The 25,392-nt window shown below is 42.2% G+C and overlaps 1 protein-coding gene and 2 long non-coding RNA genes across 5 annotated transcripts in view; 1 reads left to right on the forward strand and 2 right to left on the reverse strand.

The window, feature by feature from the left end:
* Positions 1-219: 219 nt before the first annotated feature.
* LOC143259989 (uncharacterized) lies at positions 220-3,751 on the reverse strand. Its single transcript, XR_013034052.1, has 2 exons — positions 3,235-3,751; positions 220-1,326 (listed from the first exon to the last, which is right to left on the reverse strand). It is a non-coding gene; the product is annotated as an uncharacterized LOC143259989 (long non-coding RNA).
* A 4-nt stretch (positions 3,752-3,755) lies between these two features.
* LOC117225138 (limbic system-associated membrane protein) overlaps positions 3,756-25,392 on the forward strand; it is a 186,175-nt gene continuing 164,538 nt past the window's right edge. For 2 of the 3 annotated variants that reach the window (XM_033478458.2, XM_033478459.2), the window contains exon 1: positions 3,756-4,673. The gene's annotated coding sequence lies outside the window, so the exon portion shown is untranslated. The remainder of the gene's footprint in view (positions 4,674-25,392) is intronic. The other variant, XM_033478457.2, reaches the window with a different exon arrangement.
* The window catches only part of LOC143259988 (uncharacterized), a 76,759-nt gene continuing 72,705 nt past the window's right edge, over positions 21,339-25,392 (reverse strand). The window contains exon 2 of the long non-coding RNA XR_013034051.1: positions 21,339-22,156. This is a non-coding gene — a long non-coding RNA (uncharacterized LOC143259988). The remainder of the gene's footprint in view (positions 22,157-25,392) is intronic.

The following is a 25,392-nucleotide window of genomic DNA, read 5'->3' on the forward strand; positions in this document are numbered from 1 at the left end:
TATAGTTGTTGACAATCGATAACCATAAGAAACAAGCCACAAGGCCCGAACAATCGTACCTTCTCTTTCAAAATTGTCCAATTTTTTGCACAATCCGAGCGTCAGTTAGGCGATATTATTAGAGCGTCATTATTGTATCTTGTTAAACGAACGGTGCTTTTAAGATTTACATATATTAAATTAAAAGCAATGATGAAACAATAACGGTAACTCGTGAAATACAGTTTAGGTTATATTTGATTTGTTTTTCTCTCGGTCATATTTTTATTGGTAGAACATCTCGTTGTAGGATGATTGCGACATTCGAGGAGGCAGAGATTGTTTTTCCATGTAATGTCGATCTGGGTCGGAGCGCTAGCCATATTCTCGCAATATCAACAATGCTGTTGACAATGGTATCAGTAATGAACGGTCCACAGAGGGAATCAAAAACGTTCCATTTCGACGAGAAGAATTTAAACAATAAGCCTCGCGAAAAAGCTAGCCCCGCTGATGATGACCGTTCTCCGAAACTGATGGTTGCAGCTCACAACAATACAATCATTTCGAGGAGCGAAATGTTCGCTTGAAATTTAAAAAAAAAAGAATAGCACACCAGCGGACAAAGGAACAAAAACAAAAAACGGTTTTCATGCTTGCCGATGAAAAAAATTCAACATTTCGTGTCATACATCGCGAGTACGATCGCGGAAGCGAAGAAGCGGCGGCGCCTGACGCGGAGCGGAACGCGTTTCGCGGTTCAAAAAAGTGGTAAATCTCTTCGTTGCTCGTTTACGGGGAATATTTACGTGTGAAGTGATAAACAAGCGGCGCGGCCGGAGAATACATCGGGACGAGGTTCGAAAAAGGACGAAGAATAATTTGCGGCTTCGAGCTGGCCCTCACAAAGGCGTTTCGTATGAAAAAGCACGATACGTCGCCGGATAACGTACCCGTCGTTTGTACCTGTTGAAGCGAGCCTGTTCATCGGCGATGTTTCCAGGACGCGATCGCCGGCCATTCCCGTCGACTGAAACTTCGACTTCGACTTTATGCCTTCTGCGAAGATGTCATCGTCTCGACGCGATGCTGCGCGGAATCCAAATGGCGTCGCTGGCTTCACGGAACATTACGACGATCGAAAAGAAATTTCGACTCTTCAATCCTGATACCTTTATTCTCTCTATGATGCGATAAAATTCGTGCTGCTGAAAACTCTGTGTTTGTAGAAGAATCAGCTGAATCGCGACCGTATTGGTTATTTACAGCATAGCCAGTGAATCAATTTATTATTGTTTATTGTGTGCAACAATTAGATTGTTCTTCCTTTGATTCGATCGTATCTTCCTGAAATTATAAGAGACCAGTTTATAACTTATTAATAACTTATTAATAACTAATTATTTATAACTTAAATAATTATATTAATAATTTAATGATAAAATTTTCGAAAATTTTAATTCATGTCTTAAAATGTAATCTATGTGTACATGTTAAAATGTTAAAAAAATAAATGAAGTAAATTATAAAGTTATTATCAATTAAATTAACTTTAAATTATCTTAACGATCAATTTGTTTCTTACGATGATGAAAATGTGTAAATGTGATAATATGAATCGGATAAATTTAAGATAACTAGTGTGAGAAAATCGAAATTTTTTTATGTCGAAAATTTTATACATCGGATGTGGTATTTACAACATTTATAACATTTGTTTAACACGATCTTTTCTACTTTCTTCAAGAAAGCTTTATTAAAGGCGACTATGTAATTTTGCAAATGTATCAATCGGATGAAATGTTGTAAATAAAGTTGTAGTTACCAGATTAATCTGAAACGAGGAATGATCATATTGATGCTCGCAACTTGATAATTATAAGGTCAGTAATTACTTTTCAACTTAGTTAAATATCAACAACACGGTAATACTTTTATCATCGGATGGAACAGAATAATATGTTTATAAACATGATTTAGTATGTTCGTCCATATAGTTTACATTCATAAGAGCACGATCGGTTAAACAATCCTGCGAGACTCGTCTCTCCACGCGTGGCAGCTTATAAAATAACGAAATTCCCTAGAGTCATTCGCATCACACCAATATCCCATTAACTCGTAAAACTATAACGAGACGTATCAATTCGAGTCATCGTGCACGCCCGATGTGCAACAAGTGTATTTTGAAAACAATTCACTCGAATGGGTACTAATGAACAAATGACTGTTTTTGACGCTTCAGCGTGAGCAAACAATTTTCTGATCTCCGTGTACTGAATTAAATACTTCAGCGTTTTGCAACGAAGTATATTCGATGGCAGATAGCCTAGCACGAATTTACAATATTAATATTCCACAGAGTGCGTAAGCCGAACTCATTGTTGGTGGAATGGAAGGATGAAGTTGCGTAACAATATTAATGATTTTGAAAGACTAATTTTGTTCCTTCGTTTCAATACTATAATTTTACATTGCAATGCATAGATACTGACGAAGACAGCGATACAAACAAAATCCACTGAATTGTTTTTAAAGGTATGCAGTAATTTAGATTAATTATATACAAGGTGTCTCGATAGACATAGAAGAAAAGGAGTAAGTCAAAAATATAGGATACAACTTTTTCTACATAAAAAGTTCGTTTGCGAGTGAAAGGTGAAGTGGAAGTGGTAAGTCATGAGCAGACATGTCTGTCGTTACCTATTCAATAGCTCCACGTGCCTTGAAACCTTGATCTATTCTTTTCTTGGAAACGGAGCCTCGAATAAAAATATTTTATTTACACTTTTTTTCATCTACTTCACACTTCCTTTATTTTCAGCTAGTACCTTATACTTTATACGAGCGAAATTGGATTATTTCTGTTTAGAAAGCTGATTAACAGTATATTTGTAATTGAGAACTCTTAGAAGGGTTCAGTGCTAATTGCAGGCAATAATTTTATCTTCAATCACAACAGATTATCGCTCTAACATAAACAAACGGCAGACGGCATCAAGTGTCAAACAGTCAAGGCAAGCCTTGAGCTCTGGGTCCGAAAATACCCGGGCGTGGTACGGCATGGGTTTACAGTATATTTATAATCCAAGACGCTAAAAAGGGTGCAATGCTAAGAAACGACTTTTTCTTAAATTACAACACAAATCAGACAGTTCTTCGATTTCTTCCTTAAATAAGAAATCCGTAATCGCTACCTTAATAATCATATATTGTTTTTATTTCTCATTCGGTCGTCCAAGGATGCCGACTTACCCCTTCCACGAACAAAAAGATGCTTTGGAATCGAGTAACGTCGGCGAGAATGACCCCAGCTCGATCCAGCCGCTAATCGTCGTTCCGGGCTAGGACCAACGAGCTCGCACATAAAACAAGCAATAAAACAAACGTTCACATCCATCGTCCTGTAAAAAGAAAAAGAAAGAACACAGAAAGAAAGAAAGAAAGAAAGAAAAAGTGAGAGTGGCTTAGGAGGAGGGTGCAGTGCGCGAAGAATAAGAAAAGAAAAGAACGTCGAGGCGCGGAAGATGAAAAAAGAGAGGGGTAGTAGGGACACGAAAGAACAGAGGAAAAGATAAAAGGAGGGCAGTGGGGAGCGAGAGGGTGGCAGAGGGTAGGTGAAGGTGGGGTCTCACAGGCTTCTCGTCAAAAAAGATGAAGTCACCGTGGTTTTGGGGCGGCACAGAGAAGAGGGGTTGGGTGAGTTCTTTAAGGTAGGGGGCATGCGCGGCGTCCGGGGGTGTAGGACGGCGTCGGGGGTTAGTCGCTTGCCAACAACACGACGCGACGCTCGCGCATCGTGATCGCTCGCTCGCTCGGCTTACCTGCTGTGTATCGGTGCCCTCGTCTGCTCTCGGACTGGCTGCGTCCCGACGCTTTCGCGCATCCATCGACACGTCGAGTGCTCTCCTTACACAGTGAAGAGGTGTTTGAAAGCGAAACGAGGCGAACGCGCGCGCGATCCCGACCCGCCGCACCGTTGCGAAAGTTCTCCCGCACCGGGACCCATCGGGGCCTGCCGTGGGACGCAAAGTGCCGAAGAAACCGAAAAGAAAAGGAGCCTTCGATCCAGCCATCGAGCGGGACAACGCTCCGCTCGTGTCGGCCGCGTTTCGCGCGTCCGTAACAGTCCTCGATCATCGCGAATTGCGAGGACTCCCGCTGGACGTCCGGTTCGCCTCTCGAAGACACCACGGGGCTTATTCGCTAAGATGAGACCCCGACCGGATGCGTCGCGGAGCACCCCCGTCTTGGAACTCGGCAGCAAAACACAGGAACTGGCTGGTCTGTGAGCCGTCCACGCGATAGGAAGTACGCGCGTCGACCCTGACCAACACGCCGACGAGATCCTTCCATGGTGCAGATCGAAGCGATCGCTCGCGCGAACAAGGTGCGTGCGGCGGAGGGTGCTCGCGGTTGCTCGCGAGATCGCTTCGATCGCTGGGATCGCTTGGATCGCGGATCCAGCCGCGCCGTTGCTCGCCTCGCCGGCCCTCGCCTCCTCGGCGCGACACAACAGTGCTGTGATACTAGTGGACCGGAAGACGTCGCGAGAGTACTGCAACGTGTTACCGCCACTGCAGTGAACGACGCGAAAAAGTGCGCGTAACTTCGATCGGCCTCGCGTCGGACTGCGACCCGTTGCATTTTTGGATTCTTACGCGGAGGGCGTCCACGCAGGGACCAACCGAGAGGTAAGACCACCGTTTCCCACGATCGGTTCACGACCATGGAATTAGACCGAGCTCTGAACGCGGTCGAATGTAAACGGGCAGCTTTCGCGGAGCTCGAACGTTGAAACCCTTAAACCGCGGATTCTCTGCGAGCGGGTTCGACGTCTCTGCTGAGATCGACGTTTAATGAACATTCGAAGGTCCAGGTGGTCCATGTGGACGTTGAATGGAATATTTTTATCTTTCCTCGATAAATCAGTGCTGTTTACTTTTCTTAATATTCTACGGCTGTTTTTAACAGTTTACACTTGGTACAGTTTCCCAGGTTAATAAGCAACGCTTCGACTAAAATGCAAAATGATTGGAAGTAATTAGTGTATTTAAATTTATTCAAATACAGTATTACTATTTACGTTATTATTTAGGTCGTTATTTATACTACACTACGGGTTTCATGAGACAAAAGTTTGTAATTTTAGAAGAACTGTATCCATTTTATAACTGTCTTCTTGTGTTAATGTATAAATTAACTGATAATATAATATATAATATAATAATAATAATTAATTAAAATAATGCTTGAGATTTCGTAGTGGCAATTGCACGAGAACTCAGAATAAAGGTCTCTATTAGCGTCTCGTCGAGATTTAGTTAACAGTTAACGGTGCAGCACGATTTTGTAAGCCGACCTAGAATAAAGTAAAAGGAAAGCTGATAGTTGTATGAAACTTATGGAAGCAATGTCTATGCCGCGTCATTCATTGTGACCTCTAACTGTTCCCATGGTTGTTGGAATAAAGGTCTATGTTATCTATATCCGAAGAATCTGCCTGTAGAGCATAATTTTAAACCCGCGATATGTTAGAATGTGTCGTCGATCGTAAACTATTCAGCTGAATCGTAACAAGTTCTCCGGTTGTTTTCATATGATACATAGACGTCCTGATTTATATAGCAGCGAGAAACGTTAATACGAATATAACGTACTCGGTTTAATTGGACTCCATTTTAGCCGACTAACTAGAACGCAACACTTTTGGGATAGGCGTCGGATGAATCGAGTTGCATTACCATTTCAAAATCGACACGTCAGATGCAATCGAGCGGTAACAGGTGAAGAAGATCGATCGGTGGTTCGAATTGAAACGCATCGATATAATTTACACATTGATTATCCTGCGAGCGGACAGGAATTAATCTGATAATGAGAGGTCTTATCCAACTGGGATTTAAATCGTGCCCCTGATACGCGCGATGTAGTACAACGCTGATACACAAAACTGTGCGTTACACAATTCTGCATTCGCTGCAAAATGTGTACCACATATCTATATATACATGTACGTACATTTATATACCGTAATTATTTCTACACGATTCTAATGCGCTTGAATGCATTACGTAATTCGGGCATACATTGGCACTAATTACGAAACTTTGCTCGCGCGTTTAACAATGAAATCGCTTTATTAGCACCTATAGCGACCGTAGGGGGCGAGATATCGGCGTAAGGGTGAGAGGTTCGAATTCTGCAATTTCGTTTCGGTGCTATGCCCTGGATTTCTGTTACGAAACTGCACAATTTTACATCTATTATCCTGCATTTTCCTGCTTTTCGCGCACCGAGCGGATCGAATGAATCGCGCGTAATTTCTTACGAAAATCGAGGAAATAATTTCGCGCAAAATTACTTTCACGATTTACGGTAACCGCGAAACGAAAAAGTTGATTTGTGATGTAGTAACTATTTCGAAATTATGGAAGCTGGCATGAAACGATTTATTCTCGTCGCTATAGACATCGTTCGTTCCGAAATCGCAACTGGACTGTCATGAAAACTTTAGAGACTATAAACACGAGCGGGACGCAAGTTATAACGGAGTCGCCGTGCGAATTTTCTTGCCGAATAAGCAATCCAGGCCCGGTTGCTGAATAAGCTAGACTTTCGGAAATTTATGTAGATACACACTTGAGAGAGGATTTCTCTGATGACGGAATTGAATTGCCTGGAGCTTTTCGCTGCGGGCCACATGGGACTGAAAAATAAACTGCGCTCTATCGAGCGGCAGCGAACTTACGGGAAAAAAATATTTTACTCCTCACCGACCGTGTTGATACACATATACACGCATACGCGCATATATATATACGTATATGTATTTCCATTACATTTGTGTTCCTCCCGTATTTGCGTTTCCTCTCAATTTTTTTTTTTTTTTTTTGTTAAACAGAAATAATAATGACAGCGTTGCGCATCGCGTCGCGTCCCCGTCAGTCGAAATACAGAAAATTAACAACGTGTATGCAGGAGATAATTGCATTTCGTTTTTTTGTTCGCATGTTAACGTCAGCGCCTCCCGTGCGATTCTCTTTCTCGACTATATTAAACGCAGCATTTATTACAAAAGGCATTCGGGTTTGACACGGCTATGCTGCGTTTAGTGTGCTGTCAATTCGATCCGATTGGAACGAAACTCGTTTTTAGAAACGCGTAAATAATAACTGAATAACTAAATAAGAGTAAAATTTCTGTATATCCCAAGATTAAAATGACTAAAATTCGTGGGTTTGATGAAATAGAGTGTGGCGGCGACAAGCCGGCGCCACGTCTCCGCCATGTGTTTAGTTTTAAGGCGTAAGAATGTTTGGACGAATGGGCCGGGCTGCATGCTGTGCGTTAGCGTCGAGCGAATGTCTAGACGATTGGTTTGAGTGTCGCGTAGAATGAATGCGTCTAGCCAGGACAGAGTGAAAGCGAACCGTGAGAATGAGAAAGAATGATCTGGATGGGATGCATCGGTGAGCGAATGGTTAGTTCAGTAAGAACCCTCATCGGGAACGGTACGCGAGCGTCGCGAGTTTAGTTCCGATTGTAAATAAAGATAGTCTAATTGTAACCGGGTTCAATTCTCTCTTCCCGTCGCCGATCCCACCTCCTCATTGGTGACCCCGACGTGATCTAAAGGAAGCGAACGACACGAATTTTGCAGTCGCATTTCGTTCGTGGTTTCGTGGCAGTGGATCGGGAGTTTTCGGAAGAGAACACGGACATTCGCACGTTTATTCGGTACGATGGCATCCCCGCCCGCATCGACAGTCAGCCGCGTCGCGGTGAAAATACCGGAATTTTCGCCGACCGACCCCGAGCTGTGGTTCGCGATGGTCGAGGCGAGTTTCGAGACGAGCGGCGTTACGACCGAAAAGACGAAGTTCGGGTACGTCCTGGGCGCGCTCAAACCAGAATACGCGGCCGAGGTCCGCGAAATCATCTTGAATCCCCCGGCTGAGCCGTTCACTAGGCTCAAGACAGAGCTGATAAGGCGGATCGGGGCGTCGCAGGAGCAGAAGACTCGGCGTCTCCTCGAGCACGAGGAGATGGGCGACCGCAAACCGTCGCAGTTCTTACGCCACCTGCGGACCTTGGGAGGAACAGCCGTGTCGAAGGAGATACTGCGTACCTTGTGGTTGGGCCGGCTCCCCGCGAGCATGCAGGTCATCCTGGCGACGCAGCGAGACGTCGAGCTCGACCGAGTGGCCGACTTGGCCGACACCATCGCTGACACGATGGGCCCACGCACGCGGGTAGCCGAGGCCTCTGCGGGTGCCGTCGCACGGCCGTCGAGGGATATGTGCAAAGTCGAGGAACAACTGTGCTCGAAGATGGCACAGCTCACGGCGACGTTTCGGCAGGAGCTCGCAGCAATTCGTCGCGAGATAAACCCCGGTCCGCGTTTTTCCCAACGGCGACCATCCACCCCGGGCCGAGCGCGATCGCTATCCCGAGAACGACGAACCGCGCTACGAGGCGGGAAGTGTTTTTACCACTACAAGTTCGGCGCGAACGCGTTCCGTTGCGAACACCCATGCAATTGGTCCGCGTCGGGAAACGAGATGGGCAGTCGTTAATGACGGCCAGCGACCACTGCCCACCATCGCGCCGTTTGTTCGTCACCGATCGAGTAACGAGAACGCAGTTTTTAATCGACACCGGTGCCGATCTCTGCGTTTTTCCTCGATCGAAAACTCGCGGGTTCCGCGAACGCGCATCTTACGTTTTATATGCGGCGAACGGGTCGGAAATTGCCACGTACGGGACGGTTACGCTGAGCCTCGACTTCGGGCTCCGTCGCGCTTTCGTATGGCGTTTCGTGGTGGCCGACGTGTCAAAGCCGATTATAGGCGTAGATTTCCTCGCGCATTACGAACTATTGGTGGACGTCGGAAAGTGCAAACTTTTAGACCAGGTGACGTCGATGACGGTGCCAGGACGCTCAGTGCGCGAGTGCGGGCCATCGGCGCCCTCGGTGAAGACAATTTTCGGTGATTCGAAATTCCACGAATTGCTGCAACGTTTCCCGAACATTACGCGACCAGTGGGGACACCCGTGCAAGTGCAACATGAAACGGTGCACTACATCCGCACAACGCCGGGTCCGCCTGTGGCTTGTAGGCCCCGGCGTCTCGCGCCGGATCGTTTGAGGCACGCGCGACAAGAATTCGAGACGATGATGCGTCTCGGCATCGCGCGACCGTCGGAAAGTGCGTGGTCATCGCCTCTCCATATGGTGCCCAAAAAAGAACAGGACGCTTGGCGACCGTGCGGGGATTACCGAGCTTTAAATGCGCGCACGGTGCCGGATAGGTACCCCGTGAAGCACATCGAGGACTTTTCTCACGCGCTTCACGGGAAGACGGTGTTCTCCACAATAGATCTGGCGCGCGCGTATAACCAGATTCCAGTGGCCACAGAGGACATCGCCAAAACCGCGATAACCACCCCTTTCGGACTATTCGAGTTCCCCTGTATGTCGTTCGGATTGCGAAACGCGGCACAAACGTTTCAACGTTTCATCGACGAGGTGCTGCGCGGCTTGGATTTTGTGTACGCGTACATCGACGACATACTGGTGGCATCGTCGACAGAAGAGGAGCACTTGCGCCACTTGGAGGAAGTTTTTTCACGCCTCGACAAGTACGGCGTGACCGTCAACGGGGCGAAATGCATTTTCGGCCAGGCGCAGGTTAAATTCCTGGGGTTCACCGTATCGTCCAAAGGCACCAGCCCGTTGGAATCAAAGGTGGAGGCGATCACCAACTACCCCCAACCGACCACCGCAAAACGGCTGAGGCAGTTCCTGGGTATGCTAAATTTCTATAGGCGTTTCATGCCCAGGGCTGCGCAGGTACAAGCGCCCCTCAATAACCTACTGCACGACGGCATCAAGGGTAACGCCAAGTTGGCGTGGACCGAGGAAGCTACCGCGGCTTTCGCCGAGGCGAAGGACAGTTTGAGGCAGGCGGCGTTATTGTCGCATCCGAGGGACGACGCGCCACTCGCCTTGTTCTGCGACGCGTCCGATTTTGCTGCAGGTGCGGCACTGCAGCAGCGGGTCGGAAAGGATTGGCAGCCGGTGGCTTTCTTCTCCAGGAAGCTCAGCGCCGCCGAGCGGAATTACGGCGCGTACGACCGGGAAATGTTGGCCATTTACTCGGCAATCAAGCATTTCCGACACATGGTGGAGGGGCGAACATTCACCATCTACACGGACCACAAACCGTTGACATTCGCCTTCCAACAAAAGCCCGAGAAATGTTCTCCCAGGCAATTTAGATACCTGGATTTCATCGGGCAGTTCACCACCGACATCCGCCACATCGCCGGGAAGGACAACGTCGTCGCCGACGCGCTATCCAGGTTGGAAGAAGTGGTAGAGTCTTTCAGCTACACCGATTTGGCGGAGTCTCAGCAGCGCGACGCGGAACTTCAGGCGTACATGAGCGGGAGAATAAAAAACAATTTACGTCTAAAACGGATACGCCCGCCCGATTCGAACACTGAAGTGATCTGTGACGTGTCTACCGGGATTGCGCGACCTTTCGTCACGGGACAATTCAGGCGAGCCGCATTCGACTCGATGCACCGCTTGGCGCATCCAGGTGTTAAAGCAACGGTGAGACTCGTGACGGAACGATATGTGTGGCCGTCCGTTAAAGCCGATTGCCGGAGTTGGGCTCGCGGTTGCGTTCCGTGCCAGCGCGCCAAAATAAACAAGCACGTTTTCGCGCCGCCGGGAAGTTTCGACGCGCCGACCGGAAGATTCGAGCACGTGCACATAGACATTGTAGTTCTTCCGGTCTCAGAGGGGTTCAGGTACTGTTTAACCTGCGTCGACCGTTTTACGCGCTGGCCCGAGGCTTTCCCAATTCGGGATCAAGAAGCTTCGACCGTGGCACGCGCCTTTTACGAGGGTTGGATTTCACGGTTCGGAACCCCGTTGCGCGTGACGACCGACCAGGGTCGACAATTCGAGTCGCGCTTGTTTCAGGCATTGTCACAGCTAACAGGTGCAGCCCACTGGCGGACAACGGCCTATCACCCGGCGGCAAACGGAATGGTGGAGAGATTCCACCGCCAATTTAAGGCAGCAATCCGTTGCCAGCAAAACGTCAGCTGGACAAAGGTTCTTCCCACCATCTTGCTGGGCATCCGCGCAGCCTGGAGGGAGGACTTACAATCCACCGCAGCTGAGCTGGTCTACGGCGAGACGCTGCGCCTACCAGGGGAATTCCTGGTCCCACAGAGAGCGGAGTCGCTGCCGCTGCCAGGGGATTTTGTCGCGGGATTACGAAAGCATTTCGCGACCCTCGCCCCAACGCCTGGCAGCAATCACTCGACGAAACGAGTTTTCGTTTTCAAGGACCTCGCCACGGCAGAGCATGTGTTCGTGCGGAACGACGCAGTGCGAGGAATCCTCCAGCCGCCATACGACGGCCCATACAGGGTCCTCGAGCGAGGGGACCGGACTTACTCCCTCAGTATCCGGGACAAGGCGGTCACAGTGACCATAGATCGCCTAAAGCCGGCGTACTTGCTGGCTACAGATCCAGCACCGCCGACGATACCAGGGGCAACACAGCCAGCGTTACCTGGAGAGTCCGAGGGGCCACCAACACCATCATCACCACCCACTCCGAGCGAGTTTACGGGGCAGCCGCCCCAACCATCGCCACCATCTCGGGGTCCGGCGGTGCCGCCCCCCATAGTAGTACCACCAGGTGCGGGTTTACGCACCACACGGTCCGGAAGAAGAGTGCGTTTCCCGGACCGATTGCAAGTTTCGTGATCGAGTCAATCACTGGCGGGGGGGTGATGTGGCGGCGACAAGCCGGCGCCACGTCTCCGCCATGTGTTTAGTTTTAAGGCGTAAGAATGTTTGGACGAATGGGCCGGGCTGCATGCTGTGCGTTAGCGTCGAGCGAATGTCTAGACGATTGGTTTGAGTGTCGCGTAGAATGAATGCGTCTAGCCAGGACAGAGTGAAAGCGAACCGTGAGAATGAGAAAGAATGATCTGGATGGGATGCATCGGTGAGCGAATGGTTAGTTCAGTAAGAACCCTCATCGGGAACGGTACGCGAGCGTCGCGAGTTTAGTTCCGATTGTAAATAAAGATAGTCTAATTGTAACCGGGTTCAATTCTCTCTTCCCGTCGCCGATCCCACCTCCTCAAGAGGATCTCGGGGTTTTGATTTTTAAATTAGGGTGATTACAATCATTTTGTGGAAATTAGCGAATAAGATTATGTATTAACAATAAATTTATCATCGCCGGTCAAGGGACCGGTTTCACATTTTTTATTTCATAATTATTGTACATCAGACACACAATCAGGCACACACTATTGTAAAAATTGTGAAAAATTTGAATAAATTCTGTCTTGTAACTCTTATGAATTATTATTATTATTTGTTAGTCATTTTTATATAGATCTCGGTAGGTTTATTGTTAAGACAACTCTTGAGATATTTGCATCGCAGTCGTAACGCAAATGAGAGAATTCATTATGGTAGCAATGATACTATTATAATTGCGAAACTGAATTTCGTGTTTGAAGAGAGGCAAAGTGAAAGGGTTCCCGATATTCAGCTATTTGAAAATCATTTATGTCGATTCAATAAAATAATAAATGCATTGTGCCACTCAAAATGTATTCGCCCTATAAATACGCTTTTCGCATCTGGCAATGGACCTGTGCGCCATTCACGTACGCGTTGCACAGTAAACGTTCAATTGTACCTAAATCTCTCAAATTTTTCAAAGCGCCGAGTTGTTCGTGAAAGCCCTTTGATGTGTTTGAATTTTATTATATACGTCATGGGAATCGATAAAAACAAAAAGGTATACGTATAATGAAAAAGAGGAGTGAAAAGAAGACTGAAACAATAAACTTGAATCAATTGTTGGAACTTGTGATTCATTGAACCATGAAATTGAAACTGACGGGCGATCTACATTTATTATCAAAAAAGGTTGTAAACAAATAACCAATTGGACATCATTATTTTTTCCTTAACCCCTGGCACTCGATATACGTGTTATTTGCGGCAAATATAACAATAACACTCGTTAAAAATCAGTATACATGTCGTATTGTTCCTTTTATAAATTCATATAAAACAACTGCTTTTAATGCTCCGTAAATCTAGTGTTAAGTGGTCAAGAATTTAGTTGGTTAATGCCAGATGTCAGAGCAATAATTCAATTGTATCAGTCATAAATCGTTGGTAGATGTTTCGAGACATTTTAAACATTTGACAAAGCTCAACTGAGCGAGTATATATGTTACCGTGAATGACCGAAATTGGAGAATGTCTACTTTTACCGGTGAATGTCAACAGATACCAAATACGTCGGTGAAAGATCGAATATTTCATTACATTTTTGTACATTCGGACCCTCTCCGGTGTGTGTCGACAATCACAGATATGCTCTGGTGGAGGTCCAAAACCTGTCATTGCAAAAGGAAGTGTTCCACAAATAAATGCAGTTGTAAAAGCAAGGGACTCTTGTGCAATTCAAAGTGTCATAATAGTTGAAGTTGTTGCAATAAATAAGATTTGAACCACATAAGTAAGTAATTTTTTTATTACCATTATTTTCTTTTCTCATGTAGAATGTACCGTGTATTTTAAATTCTTGGTCATTCCTTTCAGAAAGAGAGGCGAAAAAGTTACGTCACCCTTGTGGCGTTTTATAGCGACTGAATTACGGAGAAGAAAATATAAATCTCCAACATGTTCAACATTCACCATTAGTGCATGGTGAATGTCAACATTTACCGGTGTAAGTCAGAAATAAGAGTACTTAGCAAATATTTCGGACATACACCAAGCGACTATGTGAATGTTGACATTCACCGGTGAAAGTCGACATTCTCCAGATTTCAGTGTTTCACTGTAACATATATATATATAGCACGCTCTAAAACTAAAAGGAAAATTCAAGTATCCGTAGGAAATAGCATTAGCATTTGCGTGAGCTACATAACCCAGGGATGTCAAAGCGACAACTAAATTGTCGGCCGTGAAAACGGCGTCGACACCGACACCGCAATATTTCGTGTCGAGTTTCGCGGCTACTATGTCGCGATGTGCTTTTCGTATCGATCGATTTTACCTCCTACTCGATAAATACCGTAATCTCGAAATGTGCCGGCACAATTACCGTGAAACTGTGGGAGGGACGAACACTGGCCTGTGTAATTTCGTACGGATCGTTCTCGTAATTCTTCCTTCGTGCGTGACACGGCGCCACGTCATGGAGGTGGGGTTTGAAACAATTGTAGAAGCCCTTTTTATTTCGAGGGAGAAGTTTCGTTCGCCCGCGTCGAAAAACCGAGCAACCGCCTGGCAATTCACCGAACGTTTTATTTCAAACGCTTAAAATTTAACTGTCGCACGAAAGTACCGGCATTATCTATTGCGAAATGTCAATTCTTCAAGAGGTATTTTTAGCATGTTTGTTGCCAAATTGAAAGCTATAAAAAATCACCAAGATCGGAGGAATTTATTGAATAATATAATATAATAATATATATAATATAATAGATATAATAATATAATAATAATATGATAGATATAATAATATAATAATAATATGATAGATATAATAATATAATAATAATATGATAGATATAATAACATAATAATAATATAATAGAAAATACTTTCCCTGTCTTTTTAATAAATAATTAAGACCTTGGCGTTATGTGCATTAAAATGAGGTAGAAGCACATTGCTACGGCACAAGTATCATTAGGAATCACTGTAAAACTGCGATGTAAATTGTAATTCCGATTAGAAACGAGGTTTACTTCTCAGTCCAAAATTCTAGGTTATGTAACTTAAGTATATACAAATATACATGAACAGAATACGGTTTCGGAGTTCAGTTGAGTGAAAGTATGAAGAATTATTTACAACTAATCTAAGTCAATATTCGTTATTAATAGTATTATTATATACATATGTATACATACAAAAAATAATGAGACGCTTCATAAACAGAAAGAAAAGCTTGAGAGAATAGAGTTTTTAAGAAGTACAAAAGAGAGAGAGAGAGAATAGGAGTTTACTACGCTCTGAACTAAAGATAGTAGATATTACCTAATTAAATGTTTATTAGAAGAATGTATTCAGTTATTTATTATAGATATTTCATTATAGCATTAGAAATGAAGTGTGATATCATACTGGAGTTTTAAAATTAATAAAAGGTTCATTCATCCGAAATGTAATAAATAAAAGATGTATTTATTACTACACTCAGGATTTATTTAAAATAGTCGTAGTTTTCATTTGCTTGTGTATTTGGAACGCTAATCCGCATCAATGGGTATACAGTAATTGGTACACGACACTTTTTTCGATCGCAGTAATACGTACAAAATGTGAATGCTTATATTTTTTAATATTTTCTTACGTGGTATTGGAGGTTTTGAGGACCACTAATTCTGATTGTTGTGCAACACACAAGATTCTTCAATAAAATGCTGAAACATATTATTTCATGATAAGTTAGGGAAAATGTTACAATAAAGTACGATCCAAGCATTGGTACCGCAGTAATCGGTATATTTACCTTACTCGATATTATCAATCGGCATTATAGTTTGCCACGTGGAAAATGGACGAGTGACATCGCAATCGTTTGACAGGTAGAAGGAACAGTCTCGTATGAAGGATTTGAAGAGCATTATGGACTTTCGGGCCCACCGATTCGACGCCAGTCAACAATTCATCTTCATTCCCGTAGCGTAATTTCGGCAATTGCTTTCCATCGATCGACCGAGAGCCGGGTTATTTCGAAATAGAGGACATTTCGTCGGCGGACATTGGCAAATTGCTCGCACGGCTCAGACGCGCTTGCTGTTTTCTCGCACAACAGCTAAAGAGGAGATTACGCGATCGACCGTGTTCCGCGACGAATTTAAGAATGAAATCGATCACCGGAATAGACAATTTCGTTTATCCCGTCCCGGTCGCGGACGTTGTTTTTAATGGCCTCGCAAATAAATTGTGCGGTAATTGAAAATAACGCGGAAATTGAATCAGCGCCGCTATTTTGTACCCGTTGACGGGCTTTCCGCGAGTCACTTCGTCCCGCTTTGCGAGCATTCCGTCGTTCGCGAAATAAAAATGCCTATGAAACTAATAACGTCAATTTCGTTGCCCCCGATACCCGTTAACTTTGACAGTGAAGTTTCGTGGCCGGCATTTTTGGTCGGGTGCGTGAACAATTTTCAAAGCATCGGACGGATTAATATTACATTTTCAATGGAGCCGCGATGAACGTTTCAGATTTTTCTCGGAATTGTGCGAACTCGTCATTAACATGTTCGCTGTCCTGTGCATCGTCTGTGGCTCGCGTTATTGAGTAATATTTATTGAAAATATTGGCCGATCACCGGATATAGAAGGAAAAATGACGACGGGTAATGAAAAGTGATAAAAGTGGACATTGTTCAGCACTTTATTTTGAACCGTGAGCATGTTAACACGCTATTTAGGAACAGTCTTCTAATAGTAATTTTGAAGCCGAAAATCATCAATTGAATATTTCATAAGAAATTGTTCACAAGCGATTAATAGAATGTAGCAACTTTATCTGGAATGGTTACATGAATGAAAAATATCTAGTTTCTTTTATACAATTCAATTATTCAAAAGCCTATTAACTTCTTGCACTTCGATTTCGCAGCTACGCTGATCATCGCTACCTTGTACTCCATAATTTCTCTAGTATTTAGAGGAAGACAATTTGTATTTCTTGCGAGTCGACATTTGCTTTCATACCTGGAGATTGATAACAGAGGAATCGTATCCTACTTCGATTTAAAAAAAAAGAAAAGCATTGAAATTTAGTAGATTATACGTATGGTAGAGTCCTATTGCTTAATTTATGATATTTAAGAAAAATTTAATCTACCACGATCTTTATATCATTTATAATATGAATATAAGACACAAGTAATATGATCTAAATTGCATTCATATAATACGAATAAAATGTAAAGTCGTAAGAATGTTATAAAAAGTAACATGAAAATAAAGATCTCAACTTCGTACGACAACTTGACGTAATAAACTGATCAGTTTCTGAATAAAATGAATAGGTGAATAGCACCTGTTAAAATATTAACAAACTATGTCGTTGTCTAATCAGCCGGATAACAACGTTTGCGCGTCGAAAACGGTCGTGACTATACAGTGGCATACACTAAACGAAATTGTCAGCATAGTGACATCCCTACGCGAGGCGGTAATTACAGCGTTAATTAAATGTGGGAATCGTTGGTGCCTTTAATAACCGCTAATTCAGCATTATTACTGATCGCCGATGATAATCGTCCTGGAGAGCGGAACGCGGAACTCTAACCAAATTGAATTAATATAATGCGCCAACCTAGCTGTAATAGCTAGCAAAGGGGTGGATTGGTCGGACGATATCTCGATGTTTCTAGAGATACTGTTATCGACGCGTTTGCCAACGGAACGCTGAATGATAGGTAATTAATTACTTTGATTACGGCTATTTCTGCCCGGCGTAGGTTCCGCAAGCATTCAGATTGGTCATTTCGTTAATTGCAATTCCAATCGCGCGCTGCGTCGTCTTTTTATACGAGTCGTTCATGCGACCTATTCTGCTCCAATGAGATTCCTGTTTAGAACAGACGTTCATTGATGCACTTTTTTCGTACAATGAAAGGAATGATTAATTCGAATAAAATGCAACGTGTCGGTGATGGTTGGTTACATGTCATTCGATATGCTGCAAACAAAAATTTTTCTATATTATTCGTCTGATACCTTCACGTAGAAGCTAATGGTTTCGCACAGCACCCGACATTGTTACTAAAAACATGTACATCCATTGTAATTAAAGTTTCATAAAAATGTTTCGTATAAAATGCATAGCGTTTTTATCTTTAAAATGGCTATACCATCAAACAAATAATACGCAGCTTTTCATTTTAAAACAACGAGGATGATGTCCGAATCGCGTGAACCTTTTCCAACAAATAAAATTGTTCCTACTATACTGCGGATTTTTTGAATTTGTGACGAAAGTGAATACTGCATAGACGATATTATTATGTGACTTATTTCAATTGTCCTGAAACTATGTATATTTCCATTTCATTTCTGTTTCTATAATTTATTTTGTAAGTTTTTATTTCACTAGTTTTCTGGGAAATGTTTCTAGGAAATTTGAATTTTTGCGAAAATATTCTAAATTGTAAATATTTCTAGTCAAATAAAATGGACAGAGGTGACAGGCAACGACACCGTGGTTGTGCTGATTTTTAGAGTTCGAAATTGTTTCTGTGCCAAAATAACGAGAACCGTTATTAAGTGTGTTGCTGTATTGTTAGCGCACTCTAGCAAAATCACAGAGAAATACAAGAACAGTTTTACGCAAACAAGCAACTGCACGTCACAGAAATAACCGACTATTCAGGTCAGACTGCTATAAATTTCACTTCTCGCCAATATAAAGAACTTGTTTCGTTATTGTTCCATATACTCTTCACTTCACTGTTGAAATACCACTTAAAAATACATGAATAAAAATACCGGTGACGTGGAACATTATTGCGGGACTTTGTGGTAGCGTATAATACGTACAAATGCACCTAAAATGGATATAAAAAGTATAGAGAGTTTAGTTTACTGTACAATGGCTAAAATACTTTTTTTTTAATTTTTACTATTACCTGGAATGACAAAAAAAGATGAAAGAGCAAGTGTTTTCAACTTTTTCATTTGTGCCTATAATGAAAATTTAAAAAATGTGTTTCGTGGATCTCGATAACTTGTATGCATACTGAAAATTGCATCAAAATCGAGCGACAAATTACCCTATATAATTCGTAAAAGCACCAATCTGAACACAAGAATGAAAAATATATAACAATAAATTATATATATGTAAATAAATAAATATATATATATTTATATATAATAATATAAATAATAATTAATGTATGCTTGTAAATATAGACACATTTTGGATAAAGCATGGACGCATACCGAAAGAAATGATTAAAGAATACAGAAAGGGAGATGCTTGCATTAACACCTTGAGTGCAGTGCAACACTTCTCTCAGAAATGGGAGACGGAATTAACAGTCCAAATTTAAACATGTATTTTCGCATTAATATATTCTATGTACGAAATTTGGTGTCTAATTAGGATGCAGATTAGGATCTGCAAAATGCAAGAACGAAGGCAGCGTACTCAGGATGCTACATTTTAGTGCTACGGTGTCGTATATCAAGCTATCATATAACCGTGTAACATTATAGATTTTTTGTCAGTGATAAGGATTAATCTCTCTTGTACTTTAAGAACTATCAATTGTGTGAACGTATCTAGTACTGATATTAAGGATATAATAACTGCAGGAGTTACGATTATTAAAAAAAACACTCAGAATTTATATTAAACCTTTGTCGCAATATCAGGTTGCTATTACAAATCTTATACGTTCTAATAAAGTTAATCATTTGAGATATACCTGGATAATCTCGTTTTACATACGTTTTATATACGTGTCTTTGAAATACTTGCTACCCTCACAGTGTTAACGCAATATAAGAGTGAACAAAATATTTGTATCTGTTTTAATCAAATTAAACGTGTGTATTGTTTTACAAATACACAAACTGTTACTGCTACCCCAACAAAGTTAACACAACATGGAAATGAAAATAATATTTCTACCTGTTTTAATAAAATTAAACATTTGTCTTGTTTTCATACGAAACCAATTTTCTGTGTATTTCTGGAATAAATGCACCCTTACAGAGTCCGCAATGTATGAAACTGAGAGAGTAATATTACTACCTCTTCTCAAATAAAGTCAAACGTCTGTCCTACATCCGTATGATCTTGTTTTGCACGCAAAGTATTTTACGCGGCAGCCGGCAGGTTTAAAATCATCGTCGGCGGACGCGGACGCGAACGTCCGTTCAACTCCACTCTGTAAACAGCACGAAAGGAATTTTATGTTGCATAAAGACCCGATAGACTACCGATAGCATCCGCTCGCTCATCACGCTCGTAAACTCGTTGTCGACGAGATAGCCGAAGCTGTGTAAATAATCGCGGAGAACGATAAACGTGGGGAGCATCGATCGCGAGAAGCGGGCGCGGATAGAACGAAGGACAAAAAGAACGGAAGGAAAGTTCTCCCGGTGGCAGGGAACTTTTCACACCAATAACTCGTTTGCGGAGGTGCCCTCGGTGCCAGCGTTTTAAATCACTCAGTAGTAGGTCGTTTGCAAAAGTGGCGCAATAGAGAAGCGATGCTTTTCATTTTCTTCTGACGGGCTCCGTTCGTCTTTTTGTCGCGGCAAAAGTGACCCCGCAGGTGTCGGCCAGCTGTAAAAAAATTCCATTTTCGCCCCGTCGACGTGGACGCTCGTCGGCCAATAATGATTTCTCGGCGCTGCGCTGCCCTGCTTTATCTCGCCTCCGTGGACGTTCTCACACGTTCGACTGTCATGGCGGCCGGTGTGCCGAGAATTTTCTTCCTTTTTATTCCTTTCGATGTTCTTACAGTGCTGAACAAAAGAATAATATTCAAGTAGAACCTCGTTCATCCGAACGCGTCGGGGACAATGCTTGTTCAGATAATCGAGGGATTCCGACAATAGAGGTTATGCCAAGATTATCCCTCTCCACGATGCTGCAGATCGGATAACACAGATACAAATGGTTCTGGCTGGTTTCTACGAAATCTGGTTTCTACGAAAATGATGACAGTTACCATTTTATCGTTAGACCTTTGTAATTATCTTAATGTTCTCAAAAGTTATTGTTTCATGTTACTAAGAATGAATGGTTTTGTTAATTATTCTGTTTTGAAATTTAATTATACACTTATAGATAACAATACGTGTTCGCATAATTCAGAATGTTCACGTTTTAATAAAAAAAGGAAAACAGCAAAAAATTCATTGTTGTCGTGTATGCTCCTTTTTAACCCTTTTAGCACCGAACGACGATGTATCGTCGTTCGATGCACTCGCCAAAAATACCAACGACGATATATCGTTGCGCCTCTGTTAGAGCCTTATTATACTCATCACAAAAGATCTGTGTTTAAGTATAACTTCATAAAATGTTAAAATGGTTCATATTCGATGCAACACAAGTGAAAAAATGTTTATTAGATCAACTTTTTGTTATATCTTACGTTGTTTCGTGCCGAGGGTCTGTATATGCCAGAGTGAATCTTCCACGAATTTCAGGAAAGTAAATGTTGAAAACGATAGCCAATATAACCCGCGCCCGTTATTTTCGGAAATACCCGGCCCTAAACATTTGCCACCGAACATATCCAAACCAATAGAATATTTCGATTTATTTTTTACGTACCAATTTCTGAACATGTTGATTTTTTCTATGTGCAATTACGTTTTGAAAAAGAGAAATTACTTTGTACGATTTTTATTGTCTTATACTTATGTTATTCTTATGATTTTTAACAAATATCGAAACTTCATTGGTATTGATTTATTCTCCATTCCTTTCGCAATATGCTGCTTTTTGAATTTTGTAAATATCACGCCTACTTTGGTTTTTACGAGCATTTTCGCAAACCTCTACAAATTCGCCGATTCGGCCCAGTATTCTTCGCCTAGGTACGCTTCTTTTGCTCGGTGCTAAAAGGGTTAAACCAAACATCCTTTGGCCGAAATATATTTTTGTAAAACATAAGAAAATTTGAAAGTGAAAGAGTTAGACGTCTCAGCCTGTGTACAGTGTGTAAAGTGAACGTTTCTTGCGCTTAAATGTAAACAATTACGAAATATGTCGAGTGTCTTATTCTCTCGTTCAGCAATGTATGTGTATATGAATATGCATGTGTGTAGCGTCGCGAGTGTTGCCGCGAGATAAGGATACTGTCGTGTTTTTTCGCGGGAAATTCGGACGCGCTGGACGTGCACGGAATTACAGTATTCCTGATAGGTCAGCCGGTGTTTTATCCGGTTTCGTGGATATTCGGATGGTCGTGTAATTGGACGCAGATGCTGCGCGCTGGCTTTCTAGAACCGTGGATATCCGCAGCGCGCATTTACGTGTACATTGTGGCGCAAAAGTGTGTAATCTGACGCCAGAACTAATCCCGGTAAAGCGCACTGGTCTGCTACAATCTGAAAATACGACGATAAAATTGATTACTGTTATTCGTGTTAATATTCCACTAGCTATTGTGTTACGTGCGGAATTATCGCGTAATTCAATTGCACTGTGAATTATATATGTTGCATTAGAAAATTTCCATTAATATTGCGTTAACGTATTTCCTGTAATGGAAACTTTATCGCTACGCAATTCATTACACGATGAATCGAACAATGTGTTCCAATTTAGAAATATCGAATAATAAAATCAGTTGCTTTGATCCGAAAACGTAAGTCACTTGTCATAATTCTCTGTCAAAAACAGCCAAAATCATTCATAAAACTATTAGACTGTGGATTTCGATAGAAAATGAACTAGAAATTCATTTCTTTACTAATTTCAATACAATTGAAATGATATAACAACAGTTTTCAATTCTTTTAATCTTTTTCATCAAATTCAATATAGTATTATCACAAACAGTAGAAAAACATGCAACTCTTTTCGTTCACCATGATAAATACGACTTTACCCGAAATATAAGGAACAATTGATAGATAGATGCAGAAACTGAGGAAAAAACAAGTTCGACGAGCAACGTAAGAAACTAGTTGCAATGGTAGAGTAGCTCTTAGAAGTCGTAAATAAACGAGAGCGCTTCAAAGAAACAACTAAAGTTTACAAAGAATTTCTTTCCCGAAGAAAAGCGGCGGTAGTTTAGCTACAAAATATGTTCTTTCATTCTTGCACCGAAGAGAGAAGATATTAATCACACTATTCGACTTATTCCCCTTGAAAGAATTTCATAGTTTTCTTTAGAGGAAATATATTAATGCAAAATTTTCTAATGCAACGTATATAATTTACAGTGCAATCAAGCATGAACAATCTCTTTGATCTTTCTAATTTTACTCCACATCAGAAGTCACTAAAATACTTTTCATTGTTGCATACATTGTTGCAAACAGCCATTTATTTCTACAAGGTGTTCCCGAAATAGATGATCAAACTTCGGGATCGCATTCTGCAGCCCTTAAAGAAGAAAAAAAGATCGTATAAACACAGATCCGGAAACTCTTCGTTTTCGAGATAAATACTTTGTTTGCGAGATTAGATTTTAAAGAACTGTATTTCAATTGCATTGTCAATAGTAGTATCTTACCATCGATTACCTTACTATAATTTACTATTATCCCTAAAACGAAGAGTTTCAGGACCTATGTTTATATGGCCTTTTCCCACCTATAGGGGATGCAGAATACGATATCGAAGTTAGTCACCTATTTCGGGCATACCCTGAATAAGGAACGTATCAGGAACTAATTGTGGAAAAATCTTCCAGTCCTCCAGTCATTCAATTAGAACCACAACAATGCAAACCGCGCAGGAGGATTCTATTAACTCCTCGACATACAAATAAAACGGAATTTGATGTGTTCGAAAGGTACTATTTAATTTGGCTCAACTGAACAGTTATGTGCAAGCTGAGGAAGAGAAAGTTTTAGTTTGAAATTTGGATTACTGATTTGTGGATGCAATTTTGTTATTGGTACTGCCGAGAAGATGGGAGGGTGAGGCATTTTGAGCATTGTAAACAAACCAGAATCGACGCACGAGTGTAGCATCTGGAGTAATCTAACAATGCAGGGTGTCCCAAAAATATTTCGCAATCCGGAAATGGGGGATTCTTGAGATCATTCGAAGTAACTTTTCCCTCAGCAAAAATGCAATCGCGACTTTGTTTACGAGTCATCAACAAAAAACCGTGACCAATGAGAAACCTTGGCTAGCGCGAGGCCCAACCAATGAGCGCACGAAGCCCAGTTCCGCTCAATGCCTTGGCCATCTCTCATTGGTCAGTATTTTTCGATAATAACTCGTAAACAAAGACGCGGATTCCATTTTCGCGGAGGAAAAAGTTACTTCAAATGACCTGAGGAACCCCCCATTTCCGTATTACGAGACATTTTTGGGACACTCTATATACTGCACAGCGTCCGTTGAAAACAGCTTTCGCCGAGTTAGACTCGTCAAAGTCTGACTACCCCAACTCGTCGTTGTATGTCAAGGGGTTAACTAGAAATTTAACAAAAACTTTAATCAGTGCGGAGGAATACTTTTGCGAGCGACTGTAATCCGTGCTCGCGCGTTTCCCGGAATAACCGAACGGACCTGACGTTTTATTTTACGTGATGTAACGCGCACCACGGCGGCGGTCGTCCCTCGGATAAAAGTTGTTCCCCGTTAATGGTAATATCGTTCGGACATACACGTGACAGGGAAATCCCTGGTAATGGAAAAGTACGGAGATGCGGGCGAACTAAGCCCTCTAATAATATCACGGCGCGGCCGGCTATCGGGCCAACTATTCCGAATTGGGTCGCGGATGGAAGAACTGGTCTCCGGTGTCGTTACGTTGCGGAGTGCATTCGGGATATACATGCAAATTTGAATCAATTAACCCGGCCGGGTAATATATCCGTACAGCACAAGTAATACCGGCGGAACATGTTTTGTATCGTGCGCAATGTCGGTGACCGGCGAATGGCGACGTCCCCCTGCGATACTGTGAATCTTCACGGCCCTGAACACGAAACTGTTCGAGTTTTACGAGGGCTCTGTATTCGGGAAACGACGCGCAGTGGTCGATTTTCATTACTCTGCGGACAAAGATCAATACTCCTCTTGAAATTCTAAAAATACTTCAATTCCTTACTGGATAACGTTGACACAAAACAAGACAATACGCGTATAGTGACGCGAAAAGGTGCTCCCTTCGAAATAGAATGTAACTTTTTAAAACTTCGTTCAAACGACTTGAGCATTTTCAAGATGTTACAACGGTTAGTTTACTAGCTGGTAATGGAAGAAAAAGCATGCGTCTTAAATGTCCATTATAGGTTCAGCTAAAAACAAAGCAAAATGACGTGTTCATGTTTTTCTCCACAATTCTTGGGAATTATAAATTTTATTAAATTTGTTTAAACGTCATGTGATAAACAAATTTTCCAAAGTTGTTGAGATAATTCAAGAACTGAATTTGGAGAACTGAATTTTAGAACTTATTTGTGTTTAAGTTGTTGTTACCAAATTGCAGATTTTTACAGAAACCTAGCATTTGCTGCATTGATTGCACAGAGATCTGTTTTCTCTTTTAAACCTGTTTACGAGTTCGAATATATTTCAAGAGTATTCTGAAATTCTTTAAATAGTTTTACTGGACTCAGTTTTGTCACAAATTCATCAAATCCGCGATCTATTAAAT

This window comes from Megalopta genalis, chromosome 8 (genome assembly GCF_051020955.1).
Source record: "Megalopta genalis isolate 19385.01 chromosome 8, iyMegGena1_principal, whole genome shotgun sequence".
In the NCBI taxonomy this organism is placed as follows: domain Eukaryota; kingdom Metazoa; phylum Arthropoda; class Insecta; order Hymenoptera; family Halictidae; genus Megalopta; species Megalopta genalis.